Source organism: Monodelphis domestica, chromosome 1, assembly GCF_027887165.1.
Source record: "Monodelphis domestica isolate mMonDom1 chromosome 1, mMonDom1.pri, whole genome shotgun sequence".
In the NCBI taxonomy this organism is placed as follows: domain Eukaryota; kingdom Metazoa; phylum Chordata; class Mammalia; order Didelphimorphia; family Didelphidae; genus Monodelphis; species Monodelphis domestica.
In genome coordinates this window covers 385,603,384-385,618,686 of record NC_077227.1, presented here as the reverse complement: position 1 = coordinate 385,618,686, position 15,303 = coordinate 385,603,384, and positions in this window count along the sequence as shown.

Below are 15,303 nucleotides of genomic sequence, written 5' to 3'. Positions count from 1 at the left end.
CTATTGCCCTCTGAGTTACTTGTCAATTAGAAGGTTTTCCTTTTTCATTAATATGGAAAGTTCTTGATATTTCAAAAATGGAAGAATGTACTAACCAGGGTCATAAAAAAAGTGTTTGCTTTGTATTGTTTATTTATAAGGATTTTTTTTTCTATGACTCAGGTTGCCATTAGCTTCTTTGAAGTCCTTTTGACAATTAACTTTTTCCCTTTCAGAGAATATCACTCTAATTTTAGAAACTAGATTTATAGGACTGGGAAGGTCTTAAAGAACACTTCCTCAAACCCCACTTATTTTACAGTGAAGAAACTGAAGTGTAAAGTAATGGTGTGACTTTATGAAAGTCAAAAATTCGTAGCAGGGGCAACTACATGGTTCAGTGGAAAGAAAGCCAGGCCTGAAGAAGAAAACTCTTGGGTTCAAATAAGGCTTTAGATAATACCTAGCAATGTGATTCTAAGCAAGCATTTAATCCCCAGCTATCTAGCCCTTACTATTCCTTACCTTTAGAACCAATGTTTTAAATAAAATTAATTCTAAGATAGATGATAAGGGTTTTAAAAAAACTCACAGAAAAACTAATGATAGAATATAGACCCCCTAGAATCAGCCTGTTACTTTCCATAATAAAATCTTTCATTTTTCTAATTAAGATAAGAAATCTTTTCCTTTGTCTATGACTTGCCTTTTTGTTTTATTTATTTTTTTTTATCAGCTCTAGAGAAAAGTCACCAAGTCATTCAGAATATAACCTCAGAGATACTGAAATATGTTTTTTTATTATTTGCTTTTTTCCACACGCTAGCAGAAAACATACATGAACAAATTACATTCAAAACCAGTCAAACAGTGTTATTTATTTCAATTCTTCAGATGTTTCAGACTCCTCATTTTTTCTTGTAGATTAAAGTATTATAAATAGGTTGCTGTGATTAGTATCTGATATAAGAATTATTTCTAGGAAGAGGAATCCTTATTTATATATTTATATATTAATGTAATATATTATATTTAATATAATTATATATAATAGCATATTATATTAGTATATACTATATTAAAATATATTTATATTATAGTCTACCATGATTATATGTTTAATGAATGTTACTTTTGTTATCATTCTTTTTTTTAACTCTTACTTTCTGTTTTAGAATATATATTAAATATAAGTTCCAAAGCAGAAGAGCAGCCTAGCCCTCTCTATCCTCTGAGCCACCTAGTTTCTCCTTTTGTTACCATTCTTAAAAAAGAAAGAAGGGGGCAGCTTGGTAGCTCAGTCAATTAAGAGCCAGGTCTAGAGACGGGAGGTCCTAGGTTCAAATCTGGCCTCAGACACTTCCCAGCTGTGTGACCCTGGGCAAGTCACTTAACCCCCATTGCCTAGCCTTTAGCACTCTTCTTCCTTGGAGCCAATACACAGTATTGATTCCAAGATGGAAGGTAAGGGTTTAAAAAAAAAAAGGAAGAATCCATTTGGTCCATAGGAATCAATACTGGACATTGAGTCAGAGGACCTGGATTTGAAACCTGACTTTGTTTACCTTTCTGACATTCAGTTTCCCTACCTGTAAAACGAGGGAATTGAACTCTGAAATGACCTCTGAGAATCCAGTTAGTTCTAAATCTGTGTTCCTATCATCCTGTGTCTTCCAAACATAATATAAGCAAGAATTTTCTAAATATTAGAGAAATACAATGACAAACCCCATTATGAGAGAGAAAGTCCTTTACCACTGGAAGTTTTCAGGTAGAGATTGGATAATCAGTTGCCAAAGATGTTAAAGAGGTGATTCATTCTTCAGTAGAGTTTGAACTAGGTCACAGCTTAAGAATAAACACGATTATAATCATATAATCAAATGTTTAAAACTTTATGTAACCTTAGAGGTCATATATTCTAATCTTGTCATTTTATAGATGAGAAAACTGAGTACCACTTCTCTTAGGGATGTCCCCAAAGTGACACAACTACTACATTTCTGAGGCAGGATTTGAACCTAGGTCTTCTGAATTATAAGTCTGGTACTCCACCCACTATAGCATGCTTCCACTGTTTTATGAGAGTAACAGTTCACAACATGCTTCTCTTACAACATCCCTGTGAAGTAAGTTTTCACTAATATAGTTCCTTTGGTGAGAATAATATAGGAAATTGAGTTGTAGAGGGGGAAAAAAGTATGCAGGAGGTGGGAGTGGGATGGAAATACTTTCCTAAGGTCCCTTGCCCATAAGCAGAAGAACTGGGACAAACAAAAAAAAGGCTAAAATTTTAAGACTGAAAAAAAAAAGTAAAAAGTCATTCTGTCAAGGCAAATTCTTACCTCCCTTGGGAAAATATTGACTAAGTTAAACAAGCCAAATATTCTTAAATTCCCAGAATTAGGAGGTGACTTGTCTATACATGTCCTATTGGATGGACACCAAGGTTTTAATAGTCTGCATTAGGCTGGAAATTAGTAGCTAACTGGAATACCTGTCTATTACATAGCATAAAATTTTAGGGTTTGTTATCCAAAACCTATGTAAACTAGTTTCTGGAAAGATGGGACCAAAAAGTAAATAGCCTAGGAATCCAGAGGCTTGGGATGTGCCCCTACCTTAACCACAAATTTGTGGTGAGAACCAGTACAAATCATTTTCCCTCTCCAGGTCTCAGTTTCTTCCTTTGTAAAATCCAAAAATTTGGCCTACTTTCAAAATACTTTTAAGGGTGAGGTCCTGGGTATACAGGATCAGACATGTCCATGAAGTATAATGAAAGATTATGTCACAACGGTAATTTATACTTGGAGGAAACATCATTTACATGTTCATAAATCCATTCTGAGTAAAATTAAATTACTTCTTTCTCAGCTCACAGCAGTACCTTTATGGTATGAAGTTATCTTAAGCTATTCTTTTTCTTTTTCAGTATTTTGGATATGTCAATAATAATGATGTTTAATTCCACATGTCAAGATTTTATTATTATATCAGCCTGGGAACTCTACAACAAAAAAGTCTCAGTCCTATTCTCATCTTAAAAAGCAACTCTCATCCATTCCATTAAGTACTTATATTAAGGATGCATTCTATGCTGGGTACTCTTTTAAGTACTAAAAGTACAAATACAAAACAAAGCAATAATAATCATTTAGGAAGAAGGGAGTGAGCAATAAGAATCAGAGGCAACAGGAAAACATCTCTCCAGTCTGCTGACATAAGTTAGAATATGATGAGCAATTATTAAGCACCTACTAGCCAGGCACTGTGCTAAGGACCAGGGATACAAAAAAGAAAAAGAAAGTCAATTCCTATTTCAAAGACATTTAGTTTAATGAGGGAAAACAATTCACAAAAGAGAGCTGAAAAAGGGAAAGGGCCCCAGAGAGTACTTGGCATGGAGGCATGTTGATAGTGGAGCTGAACCGAAGAAAAGTCTTTAGTAGCAAGTGAACAGATGGATGGAATTTTGAGTCCTCTATAAAGGAAGATTATAGGGAATTGAGAAAAGACATGATGCTTTGGTCTTTGGGTCTTACGATATGTAAATCTCAGATGAAATCCAGACATCTGCAATGAGATCAAAACACCAAATGGTGCTAATAACTTTGAGATGACATAGATATGTTTACTTTAAAGCTTTGCTGATAATATTGAGATGAATTGGATAAGTTAATGAACTAATCCAAAGTGGCACCGATAAGCATTATTCTATTCCCCCAAAAATCCCAATTGAAATGAGACCTCAAACTTCTGCCCTCCAAACCTCTTCTATCTCCATTACATCCATGCTGCTTAGTGTTTCCAACTCCAATCTGTGATGCTCTCTGCCTCTGCCCTTTTCCATCCTCTTCCTCACACTACCTTGCTTCCTTCACTACCCCATTCCATCACCACACCATTTGTCTCTGTACCTCCTTTAGCCTCTCTTCTTTGTAATTTCTGTCTGTACATCCCTATACCTTATTAAAGCGTAATTATCACCTTTATTCCTGCTGCCATCATGGTCTTTACATCTATATAACTATAAACAAAATGAGTGGTCATCAGATGGAGAATACCTAAAACATTATAGCATGTGAATGCACAGCAATATAATTGTTTAGTAAAAAATTATCCATATAAAAATGTAGGATATCTTTATAAGCTTATTCAGAGTGAAAGGAACAAAAGCAGAGTAATAATGTTTATAGTGACTACAACACTATAAAAAGTCAGTAAAAGGAAACCAAATTGAGTAACTGAATGATCCAGGAAAAACAAACAACAAAGCATGTCTTATCTTCCTCCACTTTTGTGAGAATCAGGAGACAGAGCCAAATGTATATATGAATCAGTTTAACTTAACTGTTTTTCTTTATTACAAAAGAGGGTTTAATTCTAAGGAGGTCAAGTAGTGAAGAGGGTGATGTTCAGATATACTCAGCATGTGTAAATAAAAGTCATCCATTTCTAAAAATTAATGAAAAGTTGCAAATCTAGCACAACCTTTTTTTCATTAGTGATCACCATCTCATTCTTAATTTACTACACCTTTAATATGTTCTAGAACTTTCCCAAATCAACATCAAGCTCATTGACCTATAATTTAAAGAACCTTTGTTTATGAGAACTGTGACATTTGCCTAGACTTAGCCCTCCACGTTGTTATGAAGGTCCAATTAGAATAACTGTAAAGAACTGATAACAGTGTCTGGCACATAGTAAGCACTATATAAATGTATCATCACCATCATTTTCTCCCACATGTCCACCTGCTCTTTCCTGGTGTCTTCCTGGATCATCATCATCTATATTTTATTCTCCAACTAGAGGGAGCTAGGTGGTACCATAGATAGCGTATTGGACCTGGAGCCCAGAAGACTTAGATTCAAATCCAACATCACACACTTATCAGGTGTCACTTAAACTATGTCTGCCTCAGTTTCTCATCTGTAAAATAAATATCATAATAATACTTCCCCACCCCAGTGTTTTTGAAATGTTCAAATAAAGTAATATTTTTAAAGCTCTTAGCAGAGTGACTGGCATATAGTAGGTGTTTAATAAATGCTTGTTTCCCTTCCCTTCCCCCTAATTCTTCTAAACTCATTATTCATATTATTCTTCTTTGAATCTTCAGAATTCACTTTTGAGAGCTCCCCATGTCTCCTGGTATGACCTCCCTTGTATTCAACCACTTAACCCTTTGTAATCTGCTCTCCCAAAATGCAGAATGCATGGCAACCTGACCCCAGCTTTCCTTTTTCCCATCACAAAATCTAAGACATTTTTCCCTTAAGTTTCCCAACATCCCTACTTCAACCTTTAGTTCCTCTTAGTTGGTAAGAATCAGATCCAGACTAGCAATTCCCTTGGGCTTTTTTCTTCACTTTTTGAAAGATGAGATTATATTAAAGCAAATCCTAGAAAAAATAGTTATACTGATTTTTATATAAAGAAAGCTCTAGTAAATGGCAAGATCATTGAATTTTCTAATCACTATTGAATCCTTAATCTGCACCAGGTTTGTGATCACTTTCCCAAACTTCTCTTATATTTCTTCTTTTTGGTAATCCAGGTATTTATAATCTTTTATGTGTCTTAGATTCTGTTGGCAGTTGGGTGGAGCCTTTGACCCTTTTCTCAGTTTCTAAACTAAAAAAAAAAATGTTTCTAAACAAGAAAAGGAAAACTAGCTCTCAGTGAGAAGTCAGCAAAATAAAGATGGTCTTTGCCCCCATCTAAGTTCACAGATAACTTGATTTGTTACTGTTCAATATTTTTCAGTATTTTTCACTGACTTTTTTCTTCTAGAATCATCCTCTTCCTCCTTCAACTCAAGTCTTCTCTATCACTTACTAAACCTTCCCCTCAAAAAGGGGAAAGCATGAAATGTGTTAAAAAAAGTGGTATCAAATAAATACTTAAAGCTAATCACTAGTTCATTTCTAGGTGTCCTAGGTGAATCTTTTGAAAGTTTACAGATGACAGGTCAGAATCATTTAGAGCTAGTCTAACTTTTATGCATACTGAAGTTGACTCTTACCTACGTACTCTGTTTCTTAGAGAGGCAGAGCTGTGGGCAGAAGAGCTGGGTATAATCTAGGCTCTGTCACTTCCTAAATTTGAGAAGATGAGGTAGTCACTGAATATCTATGAACCTTTTCTCATCTGTCAAAAGGGAATAATGATATTCCCTCCTTCCTTTCTCTATAGAGCGATAAATAATATTTAGTATTAGAACTAGAGGGGACCCTGGAGTCGAAACTTTTCTCTTTGCTGATTAGTAAATTGAGACCTAGACTGGGTCCGTGATCACAGAATTAGTCATTCTGATAGGTAGCATTTCAAATTCAGGTCTCCTGGGTGCAAATTCAAAATTCAATCTACCACACTAAGTGCTTTGTAAACTACAAGGTAATAAAGAGATATCATTAGTCCTAATACATTATGAATTATGAATTAAAAATCTTCAATGGATATCAAGCCAGCCTTGGAGTCAGGAAGACCTGGGTTCAAGTCTAGATTGACACATATTGGCTATATAACCTAGAAAAGTCACTTAATCTCTCTGACTTTAAGCTGCAGAGCAATTGTTGGTCTGCCATGTCAGAGGAATTTTCACTGGAGAACTCTAAGGGAGAACTCACTGGAATTTCCTGTTTCAATAAGAGCAAAGGTACAAATCAAAAGAAATTGTGAAATTATGAGTAGAAATATCACTTGAGTTGATCTCCACTCATAGAAGCATTAATGAATTATCTGTCACATCAAGTAAAGCTAATGACCCAATTGTCTGACTGGTTGGACTCAGCAATTAGGTGACAGGATGTCTTCCACCCATGGTGTTCCAATTGCCTGTGAATAGAGTGTCTATAACATTATAATATGTAGGTGGAGAATACCTTGTGGGCATATAAAAGTGATCCCATTCTTGGGACTATCCCACTATCCTCTGTGGAGAAGTCCCTTTCCAGTGAGTAATACCAGCTTTCTCAGTTTACCATGAAGACCACTGGGGGCTTCCTACTATTGTTTGTCCTGGCTCATCTCTGCCTAACCTCTGGTGAGTAAAACAGAGTTCCTTCCCTAAAGGTACTTTAACCCTAGGGTTTCCCCACTAATCTCAACAGTATAAGTTTTCCTGCTAGATGTAGGAAGTTGAGAGATTTTCCGGAGAAAAGAATAGTAGGAATCCTAGTGTACAATTTAGGAGACTTGGTTTCAGGGTCTCGCTCTGACATTCATTCATTATGTGACCCTAGGCTAGTGACTTCACTGAAATTGTATTTTAGGCTATAAAATGAAAATAATGATACTTGGCCTCTCTCCTTTACTGTACTGTCTTGAGGATCAAATTAAATAACATAGAAAACTCATTATAGTGTTATACAAATGTCATTTATTACTGTTTTTCCAAGAATTAACTGAATGCATTGATTGAAGCATATAATGTGTTATTGTGGAAAAAATTCTTGCTTGCAAATCAAAAGATCTAAGTTCAGAAAGCTTGAACTCTGCCACGATTTTCTAGGTGACCATGGAAAACTTAATTATCTTTTCTTGCCCTAGTTTTATATATGTAGAAGGAGCTTGTTCTAAAGTTCTCTTCAGCTCCAACAAGACTTAAATTAGTTGTTTGAAAAGCACTTAGCACAGTGTCTAATAAATAATATTTATTTAATAAATGTTTGTTTCTTTTCTTCCATTCTTTCAGTGTCAGAGAACTAGAGTTCCTAGCCCAGGTCTCTTCATTCTAAGCCAAGTGCTTGTTTCATGACACTTATGTAGTTAGATGTCAGAGAAAAGAAGAAAAGCTTTTAGACTGACCTGGGTTGAACAAGACCAGGATATAGGCCAGTGATGGCAAACCTTTTAAAGACAGAGTACTAGGCCCCAATCACCACCACCTCCTGGACAGCATGCCATGCCCTTCCCCCACACCAAGTACCAGGCACACCCTGCCCTGACACATACACACACACACACACACACACACACACACACACACAGAGGGAGGAAAAACACTCTCATTGGGTTGCTAGGCAGAGTGGTACGTGAAATGAGGGATGTTCTCAGTGAATGTAGAGAGGGGGAGGGGAGTGGCCTAAGAACTCTGCTCCCCTCTAGCTCTGTCATCTGTGAGTCACCCATCTCACCCCCTGTGCACTCCCACTGGGCTCCTGGGCAGAAAAGTGGGGGATATGAAAAAATGTCCTCAGATGTGGTAGAGAAAGGAAAAGGAGCAGTTCTTCCCGAATCTCTTTGCCTTTCTAGTAAAGAATTCTGGGGTAGGAGGGTGGGTGGTTGAGTGCCCACAGAGAGGACTCTGTGTGCCATATTTGGCATCCATGCCATGAGTTCATCATCACTTCTATAGAATTTTCTCTACACAGTGAACAATGATATTTCAGAACCTAAGGCATGCATGACCTAAACATGGCTTTGGTCACTGACTTGAGGGGGAAGAATATATTGAACTTTCCACTGAATTTTTTTAATATATATTTCTATCTTAGAAGTTGATGAGAATTTGGGGGAGGTAAGTACATTGTTTTCATTTCCTTATTTTTCATTGACATTTCATTGCCATTGGGAGAGTCTTTATGAGCACACAGACTTATGTTACACGGTAGGGATCAAGAAGATCCCCAAAAGAGGGGTGGGTATATTTCAGAGTCAGAATCAGAGGGGGGTCAGAGGACATGTATTTGAGCTCTAGGACTTGCATTAGCTGTGTGACTTTTCATTTTATGAAATTTGTTTTTTTATCTGTAAAATGAGATGAATAATGCTTGAACTATCTGTCTCACAAATCTATTATGTAGAAAGTTCTCTGTTAACTATGTCATTATTACATGCAGTAATTTCTGATTGAAAGAACTCTCTACTTAAGACTGAGATAAAGGCTCTAATTCAAGAACAAGTCAACTTTCCCTGCTTGGTAAATTTAGTTTATTTGTTTGTAAAATATTAGGATTAAACTTGATTACTAAAGTTACTTCTATATGTGTAAATAGGAAAGGTGAAAGGTGGAGCTTGAATTAGGGAAGTAACATACTTGCCTCACCATCCCTATAAAAACATCTTTGGAGAGTAAAATTCTCTCCTTTTAAGTAAACTTGGAATCCACATTTGAAGTGAAATACTTATTCAATGCTATCTGCATATAGTATTACTTTCTGCTTCTATGTTTGCCCCTATTTTGAGAGGACTGACAATACTGAATTTGCATTACTAAATTTTCTGGTGTATACAGGTTTTTGTTTGTTTTTTACTATTCTAAATGTTAGTAACCATTGATCCATTTTAAAAGTATTTCAGAAAAAAACACCCTGGTAATATTAGGAAATCTTGTGGACAGACAGAAGAGAATTTTCCAGAATGCACTGGTCTTTCCAACTTCATTTTTATTTGTGGGGTATTGTTAAGCTAGGAATTGGAGCTCTGCCACACAGGGGTTTATCCTGGTCTATGATCATCTTCTCTCATAGAAGAAAAGGTGAAGTGAATCCATAGACTATCAAAGGATAAAAAAGTCAAACCTGGAATGGATATCATAACATGGAACTTCAGACTTGTCATGGGTCTGAGAAATAAAGCATCAAATGTTTTAGCTGGAAGAAACTTTAGAAATAAGAATATTATTTATTCAAGCTGGAATGTACTTTGGAGATCAAAGGTGACAGGGACCTAGAAAGTAAGACATAGAGTGATAGAGCTGGAAAGAATCTCATCAATTATTTAGGACAAATACTTCATTTTATAGTTGAAAAAATTGATTCCTAGAGAAGGAAATAATTTAAGTAAGATCTTCCAATAAGTTCATGTCAGAGCCAGGATTTGAAAGCAGCTCTTTAGACTTTAGACGCGTAGTCTTTTCTGTTAGCTACAGAGATCTTCCTTTGTTATAATAAGTTTATGAGGTCAAAAATCTTGAATGCTTTCTATATATATATATATATATCTATTTCTGTCTTTGTCTCTGTTTCTCTTCATCTCTGTCTCAATTTTCCCTTCCCCCTCCTCTTCTTCTTTCTAGGAAGACTGTGATTATTATAGGAAGTTTCCATTGACAGATATTCGCTGCCCTACTGAATATTTGCCTGTTTGTGGCTCTGACTTCAACACTTATGGCAGTGGATGTCATCTATGCGTAGCAAATTTGTGAGTATGGAAGGGGATAAAGGAATGGTAAGGAGGTGAGGATTTCTGCCTCAATACATACATAACACTTGCTTTTCTGATTGAAGTATTTGACTCAGCTCTCCTGATTGAAGTATTCAACTAAACTCTCATGAAAATAAGGAATATATATATATATATATATGTATATATATATATTTATATATATGAGTGTATATATATGTATATATGTATATATATATATATATATATATATACAATCATTAGATAAAAACATTCATGAAATACTTGTAGAAAAGGCAGGGACATATAGTTTGCAAAAGATAAAGGCCTGAAAATTTGCCAAAAGGATTTTAAAAGACTGCCTGCCCTTTGATCCAGCCATACCACTGCTAGGTTTATACCCCTAAGAGATCATAAGGAAAAAGACCTGTACAAGAATATTCATAGCTGCCCTCTTTGTAGTGGCAAAAAAAATGGAAAATGAGGGGATGCCCTTCAATTGGGGAATGGCTGAACAAATTGTGGTACATGTTGGTGATGGAATACTATTGTGCTCAAAGGAATAATAAAGTGGAGTAATTCTATGGAGACAGGAACAACCTCCAGGAAGTGATGCAGAATGAAAGGAACAGAACCAGGAGAACATGGTACACAGAGACTGATACACTGTGGTACAATTGAATGTAATGGACTTCTCTACTAGCAGCAATGCAATGACCCAGGACAATTCTGAGGGACTTATGAGAAAGAACACTAACCACATTTAGAGGAAGAACAGTGGGAGTAGAAACATAGAAGAAAAACAACTGCTTGATCACATGGATTGATGGGGATATGATTGGGGATGTAGACTCTGAATGATCACCCTAGTGCAAATATTAATAATATAGAAATAGGTCTTGATCAATGACACATGTAAAACCCAGTGGAATTGCGTGTCAGCTATGGGAGGAGGGGTAACAGAGGGGAGGGAAAGAACATGAATCTTGTAACTATGGAAAAATATTCTAAATTAATTAATTAAAAAAATTTTCACCCCTTCCCCCCCCAAAATAAAAATAAATAAATAAAAGGCCTAAAGACTGATGGATAAATATCTACACAGAGAAAAATCTCTAATGGAGGCCCTTCTAGCTCTCTCCTTAATTCTATACTATTCAAAACATTTATCAGTGATTTATATGGAAGCACAAATGACTGCCCATAAACACTTGCAGGTGACATGCATCTTAAAAGAATGGCTTCCACATTAAATAAAATCAGAATGCAAAAGAACTCAATAAGGGGCTACATATAATATGATTCTATTTAATAAAGATAAATGTCCAAAAGAACTCAAGGGGCTATCTCTAATAAAGATAAATATAAACTCTTGACCTTGGGCTCAAGAAATAACCTGGACAAATATAAAATGAGACAATGAAGATGTTAAGTAATTTGTGTGAAAAAAAAAGAACTGAAAATCTTAGTGGATTTAATAGTGCAACACAATAGAAAAGATAGAAACAAAATAGTTGTCCTATGCAAAAGTGGAATTAATTTATTAGTGTAAGGGTCAACAAGGCATATTTAAAGTGAATATAAAGAAAAGGAAAACATGGTAAAATGAAAAACATACTATTCTTAGAATCTATAGAGATTTAGGGTCAAATACAAATACATCCAAACCTTACTTCCTTTATAAGCAAATCATTTAAACCACTCTGAGTCTATTTTCCTAATCTATATGAGGATTAAATTTATACTCATTCTCTTCTGGTTGTATCAAGTGAAAAAGAGTATGAAAAGAATTTTGCCAACACATATATACATATATTATCATTACCATCACATATGTGTGTGTATATTTATAAATAAATATATAAATATATATCTCTATCATTATATCTATCAATATGATATATTGATATAATATATATAATATAAATATATATATATAAACTAATGATAGAGTTGTTTTAAAGTGGAATGAACTGGCTTGGGTGATAGCCCTTTTTCTTCAATGGAAGTATTCAGTCAGAGGATGGATGGCCCTTTTCCTATAAAATGTTTCTCTAGATGCCTTTTGAGGTACCTTCTAATATCATGATTCTATGAATACTACTGAGAGTCAAAAGACCTGGATTCTAGTTCTATCCTTGCAACTTTACAGCAAGTCCCTTAGAATCTCTGAGACTTAGTTTCTCTTTAAGGTAGTTTGGACTAGTGGACTATTCTAAGGAAATCACTACTGACAGTGTGTGAGTCTATGACATAATATTTGTTACTCCTCCTCCTCTGCCCTTAGGAAAACAAATGGACAAGTGACTTACGTTCGTGATGGACCTTGCTATATGATTCTATGATGAACTCCTCCAATAAACGAGAGTATGGAAAAATGGCAGCTTCATCATCTTCATCATCATCTGAGCCACTCTTTTTCCTTAATGTTCTCTTCGGTGGGCTAATGTGATGATTTAGTTGCTAACCTTTGGGAACATATATGATCCCCCTCCTGTCTTTCCATCTCTATAAAACATACTACCTTCAGTTTTTTTTTTTGATAAAGATAATATTACTGAAAGTTGGGATTCAAATATGAAATGAAGTTTCTCAGAGTTAACATCAATCAGCCACCAAATGTGTCTTATTGAATTTGGTATCAAAAAACAAAGATATGAATCATGGTTCTTCCAATCATTAATAAGATGAGCCTTTTTCCTTAGGACTGTGCTTCTGTCTATCTGAGACTCAGCTTCTATATCTGTTAGAAATGGGAGATGTGATATTTTAACTACCTTTAGCCTAGGGACATTGTGAGGAAATCGCTGTGTAAATTATAGGGTTTTATAAAAAGCTGAACTATCTCTATGAAGGTAGGAATAAGTAAAGGAATAGGACCAGAATTCAAATAAAATAGGAAACATATCATTATAATAATTTAAAATGCTTGCTTATTTTATTTGCCTTTCTGATTAATATCTTTGATTTGCCCTAAATTTTCAAACCCTTTGAAATCAGACTACTCAATGTTTTCCTTAGGGATATTGCTATGCTTCCTTATAACAGTTTAGCATAAACTCAGCTGTCATAAGCCATTTCTATTATTAAAAGGATTACTTATTTGGGTTTTGATTTAGTTAATCCATTCCAATATGTCAGTTAAATAGATCACTGGCCTTTTATCATGTGGTTCCCCTAAGTAAATCTGATCTTCTAATAGGATGATAAGGATATGATTGCATTGGGGTAAAAGTTATTTGATATTGTTACTAAGGAAATTTAGACTCTGATATTTACCTAAGGTCACATTATAAGTGGAAAACAAAGGGAGTTCTTATTAAGTACTAAAATTGAACATTCATGCATTCTATATTCTAAGGACTCTTCCAATTCTCTCTTTCTATAATAAAATTATAGGAACAATGTCAACAATTTGAGGATCTGGAGAGATCAATGTTTTCTCTGAAATGAAACATTAGTTTGGTTTTACATGTTTAAAAGAATAGTCTCCAAAATGTTTTTTATCAAACATCCCACCAAGAAAAGCACTGTTTTGCACACTCTCCCCTAGTACTTGTCTATATATTTACTCACTTATAATTCATTCACTACTGGAAAATACTACAGCGCTAACAATTAATTTCATTGTAAAATAAATTAAAAATAGACATTTAAAATGATGAGATGAAGATGAAGTAATATTTTATCCTAATACAGAGCTTCTGGAGTTTATAAGGGATGGGGTTGATGTTGCCAAACCGGTTCGTTAGTGAACCTATTTTCCCATGTCCCCTCAAGTATTTCAAGCAAACAGCAGAATGGAAGAAACCAGAATCTAACAGTATGTTGTTTACAAGACACACACTTGAAACAAAAAGACACAATTAAAATAAGGGATGGGATCAGAATTTATTTTTCTTCCACATGAATTTTTTAAAAGGCAGGAGTTGTAATCGCAATCTCAGAAAAAGAAAAAACAAAAGGGGCTTAATTGAAAGAGCTAATCGGGGAAAAATAAATTTTGGCAAAGGTACACAGTAAGTAGACTGTAAAGTAATATTTAAAATTTTACAGCAATTTTTTCTGATAAAGGCCTCATTTCTCAGTTATGTAAAGAATGGTGACAAATTTATAAGAATGAAAGTCATTTTTCAGTTGACAAATAGTCAAAGGATATAAACAGGCAGTTTTCAGAAGAAGAAATCAAATCAATCCATAGAGAAAATATTTTTTAAAATACCCTAAATAATTGTTGAGTAGAGAAATTGAAATTGAGAGCACTATGAGGTACCCACTAAAGTAAAAATACCTGAGATGTTAGGGGAAAATAGGAATATCAATGAACTGTTGCTGGAGCTGTGAACTGGTTCCAAACATTCTAGAGCAAAATTTGGAACTATGTCCAAATGGCTATAAAAGTATGCTTATCTTTTGACCCAGCAATACTATTTTAAGGAAGAGAGGGCTTTAACAAGAGAGGTGGTCTGCAGGGGAGAGATGCAGGAGGATAAAGATTCTAGAATGTGGAAGTAGGGGTTTGAGACTGTTAACTGGGATTTTGGCTGTCTCTCTCTCTCTCTCTCTCTCTCTGAATTGACCTGGGACACTGGCAGCCTATCCTGTAGTTGCTGATCTACCCTGATTTCCCATCCTACATGCTGCCTTGCCTATTATCTGCTGTGTTTTCCTGGTGGTCCTGAACATCTGCCTATCTGACTGTAATACTACTACTAATACTTCTAATAATAATAATAAATGTATGGATTCCTTTTGGATCCAGGACCTATCCTTGGGCCCTGCTTAACTGCCAGTGACCATTATCTCTAATACCACCTAAGGGGAGTAGGGGAGTTCGTGCAGATTTAGGTAGAACAGGGACTGGGGTTTTATTTAGGTCAGAGAGGTGAGGATTAGTATAGATCAAACTGTATGAAGATACCCTGTGAATGGACTATTAGATCTGGGAAATTTTTGTTAGTTGATATTAGTATTAAGGTCATCCTAATTCCCCTTTATCCTTTTCTTTTAGAATTAATATAACTTCCCTGTTATTAAATAGTCTGTGTGTATTGGTCTCAGTCCAGGCTCTGCCGGAGCTGGATTTCTGTTGGTCTTCCCAAATCTTCCCAAATCACAGTCATCAATCTGATATTAGCCCAAAGCTACTCGTCAGATCCCGTCTCCAATACCACCCTATTACAGTTT